Source organism: Canis lupus, chromosome 14, assembly GCF_011100685.1.
Source record: "Canis lupus familiaris isolate Mischka breed German Shepherd chromosome 14, alternate assembly UU_Cfam_GSD_1.0, whole genome shotgun sequence".
NCBI lineage: Eukaryota > Metazoa > Chordata > Mammalia > Carnivora > Canidae > Canis > Canis lupus.
Window position 1 is genome coordinate 39,658,486 of NC_049235.1, and position 14,077 is coordinate 39,672,562.

Sequence of the window (14,077 nt, forward strand, 5' to 3'; positions counted from 1 at the left end):
CGCTCGGGAAAATTCGTGCTTGTAAAAATGATGTATGAAGCTACGTTAGCATTCTGGCCCGTGGTCATCCAGGTGCTGTTTAAGCGATTCTGGGGGTTTCCCAAGCGAACAGGTGGGCCACACTCAGCCCAGGGTGCCATTTGGGAGATGGTTTCCTGATTCGGGCCCCTTTGGCACATCTCATTTCTTGCCCCCTAGAAGTTTTATTAACGAAAAATTTCAAACATACAGCAAAGCTGAAAGAATTTTACAGCGAACACCCCCATAGGGGCCACCGCCTAGGGTGCACCTTTCTAGTTGGTCCCAGATCTATCCACCCGTCTCTCTCCCCGGGCATCAGGCCCCCGGGTCACTAAGGGGGCGGGGTTAGGAGGCTCCCGGCGGCAGGCAGGCGGCGATGCGGGAGGATGCCGCTCCCTCGCGGGCTTTGGGGGACGCGCGGAGGGGGCGCGGAATCCGGGCTCCGGGGCGCCCCCCGGCGGCCGCCGCGCTCGCGGCAGCCCCTGCGGGCCTTCGGCGGCGGGAGGGCGGGGCTCGCGGGCGGCGCGGGGCTGCACCTGCGCTGCGCGGGGCGGTGCGGCGGCGGCCGGGGCGGCGGAAGCGGGCGGCCGGGCGGCCCCACGAGGTCTGCGGGCGCCGAGCGCGGGCGCGGGGCCGCTACGTGCGCGGGGCGCGCGGGGCTGCGCTCGGGGGCGCTCCTGGGCGCTCGTGGCCGCCGCCGCCGCGCCTTTGAGTCAGCAGAGTCCGCCGGCTCGGCCCTGCGCGGAGGAGCCGTAAGTGGCAGGAGCCCTGCGGGGTGGGCACCGCGGCGAGCCCGCCGCGCTCGTCTCTCCAGGGGGGCCCGCTGCGCCCCCATCACACCCCCCCGGAGCCGCTGCCTGCGGGCTGGGAAGAGCTTGGGGCGCCCGGGATCGCAGCGGGAGCTGCCGCCTTCCCGGCAGGGATGTGGGGGGAGGAAGACGTGGTCGGCTCGGTCGCCGGCCGGCGGGGGCTTGGAGCGTTACCGCTCCGGAGCGTCCAGGGACCCCGGGGAGAGGGTGGGCGGAGGCGGGAGCCGGGGTGCCAGAAAAAGTGCTCGGACACCTTACACCAGGCCGGGTGGGGTGGGTTTGTTTTTTTCTTGTTAAAACCCACCAAAGGGGTGGCTCTGAGTTTAGAAATCGGGAAGGGTAGGCGGGGGTTTGGGATTGCGGGATTGAGGGAAGAGGCCCGACCGAAAACCCACGTTGACTGGTGATGATGGTGATGGTGGTGATGGTGGTGATGGTGATGATGGTGATGATGATGGTGATGATGAGCAGCTTTGGTGCCGCGGGAAAGCAACAGCCTGTTTTTCAGTTCTGATGCGTCGTACTTGTGTGAGGTTACGCGGGTTATTGTGGGCAGTGGGCACCGGCCCGCGGGGCAACCCGTCCCGCCCGAAGGGAAGGGCGTCTGCTCCTTGCAAGACACGTTTACTTGTAAGAAGGATGGAATTGGACATTTGGAGCAGGATCGAGGCTTTCACGTGACCTCCTTCAAATCTTCCGTTTTAAGGACGGGGAAACTAAGGCCCGGGGAGGGGTGGGGGGAGACTTTCAGCCCAGATGGAAGCAGAGACAGGCCTAGATTGCAGGGGGCATCTGACTGCCACCCTGGGGTGGGGCGCGGGGGTGGGGGCGCGGGCTCGGGCAGGGGCGGGTCGGAGTGCAGAGCTCGCTGGCCTCCCCCGGGGCTGCTGCGCCCGGCAGGGGTGGGGGGGAGGCCGGGGAGAGCCAGCGGGAGCCGCGGGAGGGAGGCGCTGGGCACGGGAGGGGAGGGCGCCTGCCCTTGTGCCAGTCGCTTCCAGGGCTGGCTCTTCCTCGGGCCTCTTTTGTTCCGAGCAGCGGTAGACGTAAGACGGACCACTGGGGATGCTCTGGATAAAGGTCCAAAAATGAAATCCCCTTTAGAAGTCAGTGTATGAAGAAGGGAAGCAACGTGATGAGCACCGACTTCTATTGAGCTGATCATCCTGTTTCTTCTGCCGCCCATTTCACAAGGTCCCAGTGCCGACCATCCCGGCTCCCGGGTGAGGAAATTGGTGTGGGAAGCCTGGGGACCTACCCACCTGCTCAGGTGAGGCGGCCCCTCACCAGGGGTCCTTGCTTCGCACTGCACTTTTCTTCGGGCCACTCTTGGCTGTGGGGAGAACTTCCTCTTCTTCTACTTAGGGGAAGGCCTCCTGGAGCTTGATGTCCCCAAAGTAGATATAAACTGTCATTCTCTGCTAAATAAAAATGTATTAGTGCAAGACTGACGTTTGTGTTCTAGATGGCAGTTTTCACGTGGCTTCAGAGCAGTCTTGATATCTTTTTTTCAGCCTTAGGATCTCTATTTTCGTTTTAAAAAGGTTCACTTTGTTAGTGAAGCTATTGTAGGAAATGGCTTCTTTTTTCCTCTTTTGGTGTCATTGCTGTGGTTTAACAACCACTTGCGAAAAGCTTAGAACTGGCTGAGACTGGGGTCCAGCCTCTGTAGTCTTTCATTTTGGAGAGTGGCAAGAAGGGCTTTTTGTCAAAGTCAGGGTTGACCTCTGTGGAGGATACCCCTAATTTTAGACTGTTACCGCCCACCTCTGTTCTTTCTCTTGGTAAGTAGTAAGTATGAATCAGCATTTATGCTCTCTTAGCCCTGTTCAAATAAGAGATAGTACAGGTTTGTGATTACAAATTGTGGTTTCAGACTCATCAGAGTTGAAGTCTTGACACAGTCATTTGCTAGCTGAGGTACTATATCGGCAGGGCACACTGTCTAACTTAGCCTTTATCCGGAAATTTAAAAACAGGTAATGATCACCTTTCCCTCCCAGAATTGTTAATAGCAATAGCTGACATTTATTGAGCATTTACTACATGGTAGGCATGGTGAGAGTTTTTATGTGACAGCCTCATTAATCCCCACAAAAAGCTTATGAAGCAGATCCTATTTACATTTGGGGGAAACTAAGGCATCAAGATATTTAAGACTTCCCTAAACTTCACAGCTCACAGTTTTAACCACTCAGCAAATGTGTGCCACCTTTCTGTAATAGCTGATAGTTACTTAGGGCTCACTATAGGCCAGGCCCTGTTTCAATACCCTATGTATATTATTAACAGTCCTTGAGATTGGTACAACCTCTACCCCTCACCCTCCTTTTTTCTTTCTTTCTTTTTTTTTTTTTTATTACAGATGAAGAAACTGTGGCACAGAGTCCAGGGCAGACAACTAGTTAGTGATGGGGCCAAGATTTGAACTGGGCAGCCTGGTTCTGGAATGGGTGCTCTCAACTAGTCCCCTGTAAATGTATGTGAAAAGGCTGAGTCAGGCTTCAATCAAAGCAAGTCTTTTTTTTTTTTTTTTTTTTTTTTTTAAGATTTTATTTATTCATGAGAGACACAGAAAGAGAGGCAAAGACATAGGCAGAGGGAGAGGCAGGTTCCCTGCAGGGAGCCCGATGCGGGACTGGATCCAAGGACCCCAGGGATCATGCCCTGAGCCAAAGGCATATGCTCAACCACTGAGCCACCCAGGCTCCCCAAGGGCAAGTCTTAATGGCACTTTGATTTATTTTTCCCTAACTAACTCCTCCCTCCTCCCAGTATCTGCAGAGGAGATGCTCCCAGTTTTGCAAATGATTCAACTTCACTTCAAGTTTTGTGATTCTGTATATATTTGTTGTATTCTCTGTTATTTTTAACAGCTTGTGGTAGGTCTCCGTGATCTTGAGCCTAGGAATACAGATACAGGCTTTAGGGGATCTATGAGTCCCCTGAAAATGTCTGATTTTATACTCAAGTGCAAAGGGGCATTATTCTGAGTGCACAGCTTGCTTCCGATTCTTAAAGGGTCACCTGTGGTGGAAAGCAAGGTTAGAAATGATCATTCTATTCCAATAATCTCATTTTATGAATGAGGCAGCAAAGGCCCTTTGTAGAGGCAGAGTAACTTAATCTGAACTACACAGCTAATTAGAAATGGAAAGGGGGCTAAAACCCAGGTCTGCTGGGCTCTTCTACCCCTCACACTCACTTGTTTCCCTTTGGAATAAGTAAGTGGTGCCAGGTGAAGAAATTATGAGATGCCAAAAGACTCCCTCCTCTCCTGCTGGGTTGCCGCAGTATGTGAGGCCAGCACATCTTTCTGGAAGTGCCTCTCAAAATACAACATCCTTTGGCATGTCACTTTATTAGCTGAACCACTTTACTGTGACTCAGGAAGGGCATCAGCAGCTCTGAAAGGTATGAGCCGGGAGCATAAAAACTGGGGAGAAAATGGGGCAAGGTTCAGAACACACATCAGTTGAGTCACAAAGAGGCTGTGTGGGCCTCTGGGCCAAATTGTAGTGTCAGAGCATTTTTCTTGCGAGGTTTGTAAATTCAAAATTCCATGAAGTCTGAGATTTCTGTGTAGCATGTGAGTCACTAGGAAGTAAGGCCATCCTCTGGCCCAAGGCTGATGCTCCAATGACTAAGCAAGACTGAAAGGTCTTGAGATCTTTATTAGTTTAAGCCAACCCTTTAACTTTAATTTTTACAGACTGATGAAGTTTACCTGGAAAAGTAGCTTTGTCCTGGGAGGCAGTACATTCTGAAATGAATTGTTCACCCAGATTTCAAAATGTAGCCTACGGGACCAGGGATGGGGAGTCCAGAAATGGTTGTGTTGTGAAGACAGGAATTGAAGGTATGTCAGAAATGACTATGGTTAAGTCTGTTGAGACGGTTGCCTTACCCCATTCATAAAAATACAGGAATTCCATTTAAAGGTTAAATGTCAAAACCGAATTACAGACATTAAAATACATACGTAGATGAGATGGGTTTTTAAAAATATTTTATTTATTTATTCATGAGAGAGAGAGAGAGAGAGAGAGAGAGGCAGAGCCACAGGCAGAGGGAGAAGCAGGCTCCATGGGACTCGATCCCGGGTCTCCAGGATCATGCCCTGGGCTGAAGGTGGTGCTAAACTGCTGAGCCACCAGGGCTGCCCCTAGGATGGTTTTTAAAAATAACTTTGGAGTTATTTATTGGAGTTTGACGACTTTAATAAAACTCAGAAACCATAAAGGAAAATATTGATTTAATGTTATGAAACATTATACTTCTGTAAGAAAAAAGATGTCATAAACAAAGTTGAAAGGCAGATGACAAGTTAGTAAAGCCAATACTTGCAAGACAGATAACAGGCATAGAGTCTTGGAAATCAATAGAAAAAAGAAAATCTGATAGAAATATGGGCAAAGGCTATTAATAGATAATTCACATTTGTAATATGAAAATGTTTAAGTTTATTAATAACCAGATAAATGATCTGTGCCCACTGTCCCCTCCATTTGGCGGCTCCTCGGCCCATCCTGGGTCCTCTTTTGTTTCTCCACATTTTCTCCTGAGATCTGCCATTTTCAGATGTTTTTGTGCATAAGAATGATCTGGGAAACTTGTTAAAACAGATTTCTGGGCCATATCTCCAAATAGTCCAGTGGATCTGGAATGAGACCTGAGAATCCGTATCTTGATTCCCATGTGATCCAGATGCAGTGACAAACACTGGACAAGCCAGTTTTATTCATTTCCGTGATTTTAAACCACTAATTCCTGGATGTCTGGCTCTCTTGTGAGCTCCAGGATGATGCAGTTGACATTGAATCTGACTCCTTGGATGTGTCATGCACATTTTAATTAACCTGCCCAGCAGTATTGATCATCCCCTCCCCAGTTTTGTAGGGCCTAACACTTAGGCAGTTTGGGGGCCCTCTTTAAGAAGGAGAACACAGCATTTTGAATGCAAAATGCAATACAGGACCATGGAGGTGTCTGTGCAGATTGTGACCTCAGAAACTGGAGCTTCTTTAACTTGTTGGTCATCCCTCCTCTGCTCTCCAGTCTCACCCAACCTGTCAGCCTCCTCCCTTGCCCATCTGAAGATACTATTACTGCCATCCGTCCATTTGTCCAGGCTAGCTCGGGGAGCCATTTCCTCACCCCATCTCTGAGCCAGTTCAGTGGCTGATTTTCCCATCTACTTGTGCTCAGTTCCTTGCCCCAGGTCCCCCTGAGCTCAGGCTGCCGTCATGCACGTTCGTCTCAGCTTCTGATCCCATCTCTTGTTCCACTCTGCTCTCCACACAATCTAGTTTCCCAAATCAGCCAGAGTAGTTTTTTTTAAGGTTTTATTTATTTATTTGAAAGAGAGAGAGCACAAGCAAGGGTAGGGGCAGATGGAGAAGCAGGGTCCCCTCAGCAGGGAGCCTGATGTGGTGCTTGATCCCAGGAACCTAGGATCACGACCTGAGCCAAAGGCAGATGCTTAACTGACTGAACCACCCAGGTGCCCCAATAGTAATCTTTTTTTCTTTAAAGATTTATTAGAAGGGGGAGTGGTATGGGAAAGGGCAGGGGGAGAGAATATCCAAGCAGACTCTCACTGAGCATGGAGCCCGAGGAGCCATGAGATTGGGACCTGAGCCAAGAGTTGGATGCTTAAATGACAGAGCCACCCAGGTGCCCCCAGAGCAATCTTTTTAAGAATATACATTGCAACCTGTCATCCCCTTGATTTGCCCAGCCCCACAGGGTGGACTGGATGGTCCCTGCAAGTGGCTGAGACTGGTGGCAGGGCCATGAGTATAGGGTGGGTGGGAGAGGGTCAGGGTGGGGTCACACTACAAGAGCTTGACGTTTTGAGGACTAATTTCAAAGAGGTCGGGGTGCCTCTGGAGAGGCATTGTCCACTCCTGCTTGTTGGGTCTGTCCCAGTTTACCACCTTTCACTGAGAGAAGCTGGGTGCCACATAAGACCTGTGGAGTGCAAGCAAAGTCGGGGTGGATGTCCCTTCATTCTTTGCTTTGGGATGCGTTCCTGTGGTGGTTTGATGTTAAGCAGGATAATCAGGCTGTTTAATTAGTTTTAGGGGAAGAAAGGCACATTCTCTTTTAACCCAAGTGGCATCTGGGGGGCCTCCTGTTTCTTAGAAAACTAACAAACCTTGGTGAGAACCCACAAGCCCACGGCCCAAGGAGTTCCAAAGTCCTCTCAGGTTTTCTGCAAGTGGGTGCACCCTAGGGTGCGAGTGGGTGAGGGCTCCCCTGCTGTCTCTGCTCTACCTTGGTGTCAGCGCTGATGTACTGATGGAGTGATCTGTGCCACCGTGTACGTTGCTGGCTCAGTAGACTTAACTAGGTTAGGGAGAAGTCAGCCCTTGGGGCTCCTAACCTACCCTCTCTCTGCTCTGAGCCCTGCCCCTCCCTCCCGCCTCACTTACCTCTGAGTTCCAGGCTTTTCCCTCTATGACTATGGCTACTCCCCAGTTCCTTCCTCAGACTTATGAACCCAGACAGTTCAAAGCGCAGAGCACAACAAGCTGCTTTGTATGTTGGAGACCTGGGCTCCTTAAGAATTAGAAATACAAACACGCAAAGAAGAGTTTTCTATTGCCTGGCAATTTTCTTCCCTTTTCTTACCATCACAGTAGTTCTCCATATAGTAGAGTAGCATTTGGAAGATCTGGGGAGGAAGGTAAAAAGGGGAGAAGGCAGTTGTCCTTGCAGCAGCCCCAGGTCTCTGGCTGGTTTGGGGGTGGTGTGATCATAGCTCCAGGTTCTGGTATCTCAGAGCAGGAGACACAGAGGCTTATTATCAGCTACCTCTGGATGACCAGACCCCCAGAATCTGGGCTACCTTCTGCTCAAACACACATGTAAGTTCCTATGCCAGGAAATCAATGCAATGATTTACAAGGAAACGCAGACCGGATGCAGGGTTTGTTTTTTTTTGTTTTTTTGTTTTAGTTAGCTCATTTCCCTCACAGTTGAGAAACCTTGAAAAACTGTGACCTCTGTTTTGAGAATTTTGCTACACTGGTTGTAAACAAACACACATCAGATGCCCTTGGATTGCAGTCAGTGCTTTGACCAATAAGGAATAATAACTTTGGTATTCTATCCACATTAAAAAGGACTCTCTATATGGCTTATCTTCACCTTTTTTGATCAGGGTCAGGCACTGGATATCCCTGGGGAAATGACTGGCTGCAGGCCATGGTCAAGGGACGTGTTGCACACATGTGGGCTGAGTTTCAGAGCGTATAGATCTAAAATTTTCTGCCTCTAAAATGTTACTGTTCCATCTGACAAAACAGGTACTTGAAGAGAACAGTTTTTATTTCATTATTATTATTTTTAAAGATTTTATTTATTTATTCATGAGAGACAGAGAGAGAGAGGCTGAGACACAGGCAGAGGGAGAAGCAGGCTCCCCGTGCGGGACTCGATCCCAGGACCTCGGGATCACATCCTGAGCCAAAGGCAGACACTCAACCACTGAGCCACCCAGGCGTCCCAAGAGAACAGTTTTTAAAGGAGCAAATGCTCTGTGACCCTGAGGAAGAGACCTCAGGATTTTCCCTCAGGGGTCTTGGAAGAGTCCAGGAAGGCCAGTAGCGAACGGTGACAGTGGCTGCCACAGTGAGCCCTAGGCACACACGCCTCCACGTTGGCTCCTTCGGTCTTTGCAGCAGATTCATGAAGTGGGCAGGTGTCCCCCTTTTTACAGATGAGGGAAGCGAAGTCACCAGAAGGTTAAATACTTTCCCTTGACCAAGAGCAGCACGGGAATTCACAGCAGCTCTGCTTTCCCATACACCAGGCCCTTCCAACTCCTCTTAGGGGGAGTCCGTGAAGTCTTGCTTACATGTGAAGTCTCCCTTCTTGCGTGGCCCTCACCTTACTTGCCACTTCTTCATACCTGGACTGATGTCACTTTGGGCAGATTTGAACTTGACCAGAAGGTCACGACTCTTCTCACAAGTGACTGAGCTGGTGTTGTCAGGCTGCGCTTCTTTGCGCCAGAGGTGGCCAGCGTGGTGAAGACACCAAAACACAGTTTCCAGTGTGTTGCAACGCTTTTCCTTTTTGAAAGGGAATTTGTCACTCGGTTTGAAAGAGCAACATTGAATGCTCACTGTTGGCTCTCATTTGCCTTCCTGCATCCTTTCTCTGTCCCTACTGTTCTCCAGAGGCCTGAGGTGGTTTTGTTGTTCTTTGTGGACGTCCTCCAGCATGTCAGCGTGGTCCCACCCGACCTCATCTTTCTCTCAGCTCTGAAAACAGGCGCCCCCTTGCTGACTTCTTCTTTTCTGCTGGTGACCAGTCTTTTTCCAGTCACCTGGCTAGTGAGTCATCCTTGACTCTCTTTTCCCTATCATGCTCTTGTCTAAGTTTTTCTCACTAGATACATATTTTTAAATAGATTTTTTTTAAAGAGCAGTTTTAGGTTCACAGCAGAACTGGGGGAGAGCACAGAGAGATCCTATATACTGCCTGCCTCACCTCCCCCATTATCACCCAGAGTCCACACTTTTTTTTTTTTTTTTTAAGATTTAATTTATTTATTCATGAGGGACACAGAGAGGGAGAGACAGGCAGAGGGAGAAGCAGGCTTCCAGGGATCCCTGGGTGGCACAGCGGTTTGGCGCCTGCCTTTGGCCCAGGGCGCAATCCTGGAGACCCGGGATCGAATCCCACATCGGGTTCCTGGTGCATGGAGCCTGCTTCTCCCTCTGCCTGTGTCTCTGCCTCTCTCTCTCTCTCTCTCTCTCTCTTTCTCTGTGACTATCATAAATAAATAAATTTTAAAAAATTAAAAAAAAAAAAGAAGCAGGCTTCCTGCAGGGAACCTGATGCGGAACTTGATCCCAGGACCCTGGGATCATGACCTGAGCCACCCAAGTGCCCCCAAAGTCTATGCTTTACATCAAGGTTCATTCACGGTGTTGTACACTCTTTGGGTTTTGACAAAGGTCTGACGTGTGTCCACCATTCCCGTATCCTACAGAATAGTTTCACTGTCCCCAACACCCTCTGTGTCTGCTTTTTGTTACTTTCAAGTGCTTTTCCATCGCCCCTGCCCACCTTCAGTCCATGATCTCTCCTGCTGGCTGGAGCATCCTAGCACCCCCCTGATGAAGCTCCCTGCCTGTAATGTCTCTCCCTGTCAATCCATCCTCCACCCCATCCCCAAATGTATCCTAGTGATCGTATCATGGCAATTCATTCCTCTCTACCTTCCAGCAGGGTCGAAGTTCAAATTCCTCCTCTTATCCTGCAGGGACTTTCCCATCCTAGATGCCCATTGGAGCCCTTCTAGACACTCCCTTGAACTCTTCTACCAACACAGCTTCTCCACTCCTGGGGGACTGGGCCTTAGATCTCCAAAAGTGGTACTGCTTCTTAATCACCTGGTCCTGTTTTCTGTGCTTGTCCTAATGCAAATATTGAAGCCTCATCAAGCCCTACCTTCTCCACAAAGCCTCTCCCTCTCCATTCTTCCTATAGCCTTGTTCTTAGTACTACTTTTCTTTTTTCACATACAGTGAGCTTTGCATTACAAGTGAACTGTTTCATATCTGTGTCTGGCCATCCTTAGGTCATAGAACTCGGAGAGTGTAACTTAACCATTAAAAAAAAAATACCCCTCACCAGGACCAGACCTAGAAGTATCACACAGTAGGTGCTCAGTAATTACTTACTGAATTGAATTGTCATTGTCCTCTATTCTTAGAGGGTCCTTTATAGCCATTGGCACTAAAGAGCTCTGTCATGGGAATGTACTACCCTTCTCTCAGTATAACTCCTTTCTGAGGATGAGAAAGGCATGTCTAGATGCTTGGTTGCTGGTTTCCCAGGTTCATATACAGACAGAACTCTGCCCCCACCTCACCTCTCTAAAGCATTTGAGACTGGTTGCTATCTTTTTTTTTTTTTTTAATTCATGAGAGACACACACAGAGAGAGATAGGCAGAGACACAGGCAGAGGGAGAAGCAGGCTTCATGCAGGGAGCCCGACGTGGGACTCGATCCTGGGTCCTCAGGATCACACCCTGGGCTGAAGGTGACGCTAAACCGCAGAGCCACCCAGACTGTCCTGGTTGCTATCTTTTAAGCATTTATTTCTAAGGATGTAGCAGGGATGCCATGCTGGGCGTAGGGGGTAGTGTGTGGTGAGTTGGGGGAAGGCTGGTTACCTAGGTTTGGATCCTGGCTCCTTCACTTAGTAGCCACATGACCTTGGGCACAGTTTCCTTATTTGTAAAACTGAAGTAATGATACTTGGCTATCTTGAGGATTAGATCATTCATGTTACAAGCTCCTCACAGTGTCTGGCACATAGTTAGCAATCTGCTGTTGTTACTTTGATTACCATTTCTGATTATTAGTGGCATAACTAACGTTATTCCCCATTTTCATCCTCTGCTGTCCAGTGGAGTTAGGTCAGGAGGAAGACAGAAAACAAGAGAGGAAGACATGTGGTCTTGAAGACATTCCCTCTGGGCTGTTGCTGGCTAAAAGCTTTCTTTTCTCCCAAGGTGAATGGTGAACCACGAGTGAGAAGAGGGCTGGCAGGAGAGGCAGGCGCCTTATTCTCGGGGCCCCTCCTCCCAGCCCACGAGGTTGGCCTGCTTGGAAACCTGATGGCGATGCAGATGTGGAGAAAATTAGTTGGGACTAATTCAATCAAATTTAATTCACCCAATATTTATTGGGCACTTACTATATGCCAGGCACTCTGCTAAGTACTTGGGTTATAAAGCATTGAATAATTTGGACAAGGTCCCTGCCCTCCTGGGACCTTTGAAAGGACAGATAATAAACAACAGAATAGATTAATAGACAAAATAATACAGACTGTGATAAATTCTAAGGAGAAATAAAAGAGTAGAGCATTACTGGGGGAGTCTGCTCTAGTGGGTGGTCAGGGGAGGCCCTTCCGAGGAGGTATTTAAATCAAGACCTGCAGGAGGGGAAGGAGCCACCCTGGTGGATTGGAGGGGATGTAGCTGGGGAAGGGGGGCAAGGGGGACATTAGAGGGAACAAGAGGCACAAAGGGCCTGAGGTGGGAGTTTCAGAACTGACCTGTAGGGCAGCTAGACACCATGAGTGTGCAGAGGAGCTGAGACGAGGGGTTGGTTGGAGAACCAGAGGAGTGTGCTTTATAGGGGTTGTGCAGATACAGACCCTGTCCTCTGAAACAGTGGTTTTCAAAAACTTTCTATCATCAGTGCACTTGAGGGGGCATGCAGTGACCTTCTGGGGTGAGCCTGTTGGGTTGGTGATGGGGAAGGCTGAGGGGTATGTGAAAGTTGAAAAGAGCCCCCCATGATTGGGATACTCCTCACTTTCTCCCCTTCCCCAAAATGAGAAGTGCTGCTCATTGTGATCCATTCAGTAGCCGTGGAATCTTGGGAGCTTATCTTTTTTCTCTCATTTCTTTTTCTTTCTCTCTCTCTCACTTTCTTTTTCTTTTCTTTTTTCTTTTTTTTTCGGGTTGGGGGGGTTGCGTTGTGTTTCGTTTGGCGTGGTGTCTGGTCGTGGCGGTGCAGGTCGTGGCGGGGGGTCGTCGTTTGTTCTTGTCTTGTTTGCTTTCTTGATGGGTCTGCTTTTTTGCTTAGGTCTTTATTCTTTTTTCTTCTTTCTTATTTCTGTCTTTCTTCTTTCTTCTTTTCTTTCTTTCTTTCTTTCTTTCTTTCTTCTTTTCTTCTTCCTCTCTCTCTCTCTCTCTTTTTCTTTCTTTCAGATTTTATTTACTTGAGAGAGAGAGCAAGCATGAGCCCGGGTGTGGGAGAGGGAGAAGCAGACTCCCCTCTGAGCAGAGAACCCGACCTGGGCTCCATCCTACTGATACGGGAGAGCTTGGTTCTTGTCTCACGCAGCTGAAGAATGAATCTCAGGGACCCCAGAGTGAGCAAAGCGATTGAAGTTAATATTAAGCAGAGATACAGAGAAAACTAAAAAATGAGAGGCGTCCCGACAGGGTTGCCAGCAGGGGCTTTTTATGGTCTATCTTTTATAGGAAACTGACCAGGGTACTTGGCAAATTTCTAATTGATATCAGGGTGGATATTTGGAAGAAACATGGTATACTTACAACTATCATAATAGCCAACAAGATTTTTTTTGTAAATGTCATGAGCCCAAACCAAGTGTTCCCTTCTCTCAGGTTAGTATCTCCTCTATAACATTTCCTACATTGGGGTTTCTGTGATTGCTTAGTAGTCATTAAAAGAAGGATACTCCCTAACATTTTGGAGCTAGTGAGCCAGATTTATTTTATTTTTTTTGTTTTTACTGTCTTATCTCTGTTTTCTTGGGGTAGGAGCCTGACTCTGGGGCCTTTCCCTTCTTTTTTCCTGCCTAGCCCTGCCTGCCCCTATTTTGTTCCTACATCACTAAGACCCTGAGATCATGACCGGAGCCAAAGGCAGAGCCCACTGAGCCACCAGGTGCCCCTCTTGGGAACTTCTACGTCTCTTTTTTTTTTTTTTTTCAATTAAATTTGTGAGGTTATATAGGCACACTATAGAACATGGAACTCTGACAGTTGGTGAGAACATTGGCACGGGCATTTGAGGATGAGTCACTGTTTAATTGGATCACTGTGCGACCCACTTAAATAAGCACTTTTTTTAAAATAGGAAGTTTATTATTCACTTACTTTTGCAGTTATTTAGAAATGACTTTGGAGATGTCCTTTAAGATTTTTTTTTAAGATTTTATTTATTTATTCATGAGAGACACACACACACAGACAGAGACAGAGACACAGGCAGAGGGAGAAGCAGGCTCCATGCAGGGAGCCCGACGTGGGACCCAATCCCGGGTCTCTAGGATCAGGCCCTGGGCCCAAGGTAGACGCTAAACCGCTGAGCCACCCAGGGATCCCTTATATAAAATAACATTTTTAATGCATGTAGATGTTCCTTTGTTAAGAGAGGTGGTATAGGGGAGAGGAGAGCACAACTTCTGGCCTTCAGGAGCCCTCGGTTTGAGTCTGGACCACACGGTATGGCTTTCGTGGTCATTTATCCTTTCTGGGTGTTGGTATCCTCTTCCGTAAAATGAGACAGATAAGCTGCCTGCCTCACTGGCTGTCAGTGGGACAGTGCTTTACAAACTGAGCACATTAGAAAATAAAAGTTACTTTAAAAACCTTAAATTCTGGGGCACCTGGGTGGCTCAGAGTGGTTGAGTGTCTGCCTTTGGCTCAGGGTGTGATCCCGGGGTCCTGGGATCGAGTCC

At 48.7% G+C, this 14,077-nt stretch overlaps 1 protein-coding gene across 5 annotated transcripts in view; it reads left to right on the forward strand.

The window, feature by feature from the left end:
• The first annotated feature begins 637 nt into the window (after positions 1-637).
• Positions 638-14,077, forward strand: part of SNX10 (sorting nexin 10) — a 74,148-nt gene continuing 60,708 nt past the window's right edge. The window contains exon 1 of one of the 5 annotated variants that reach the window (XM_038557157.1): positions 638-773. The gene's annotated coding sequence lies outside the window, so the exon portion shown is untranslated. Of the gene's footprint in view, positions 774-2,040; positions 2,098-14,077 lie in introns of those variants that run through there. The other 4 variants (XM_038557161.1, XM_038557158.1, XM_038557160.1 and 1 more) reach the window with 4 other exon arrangements.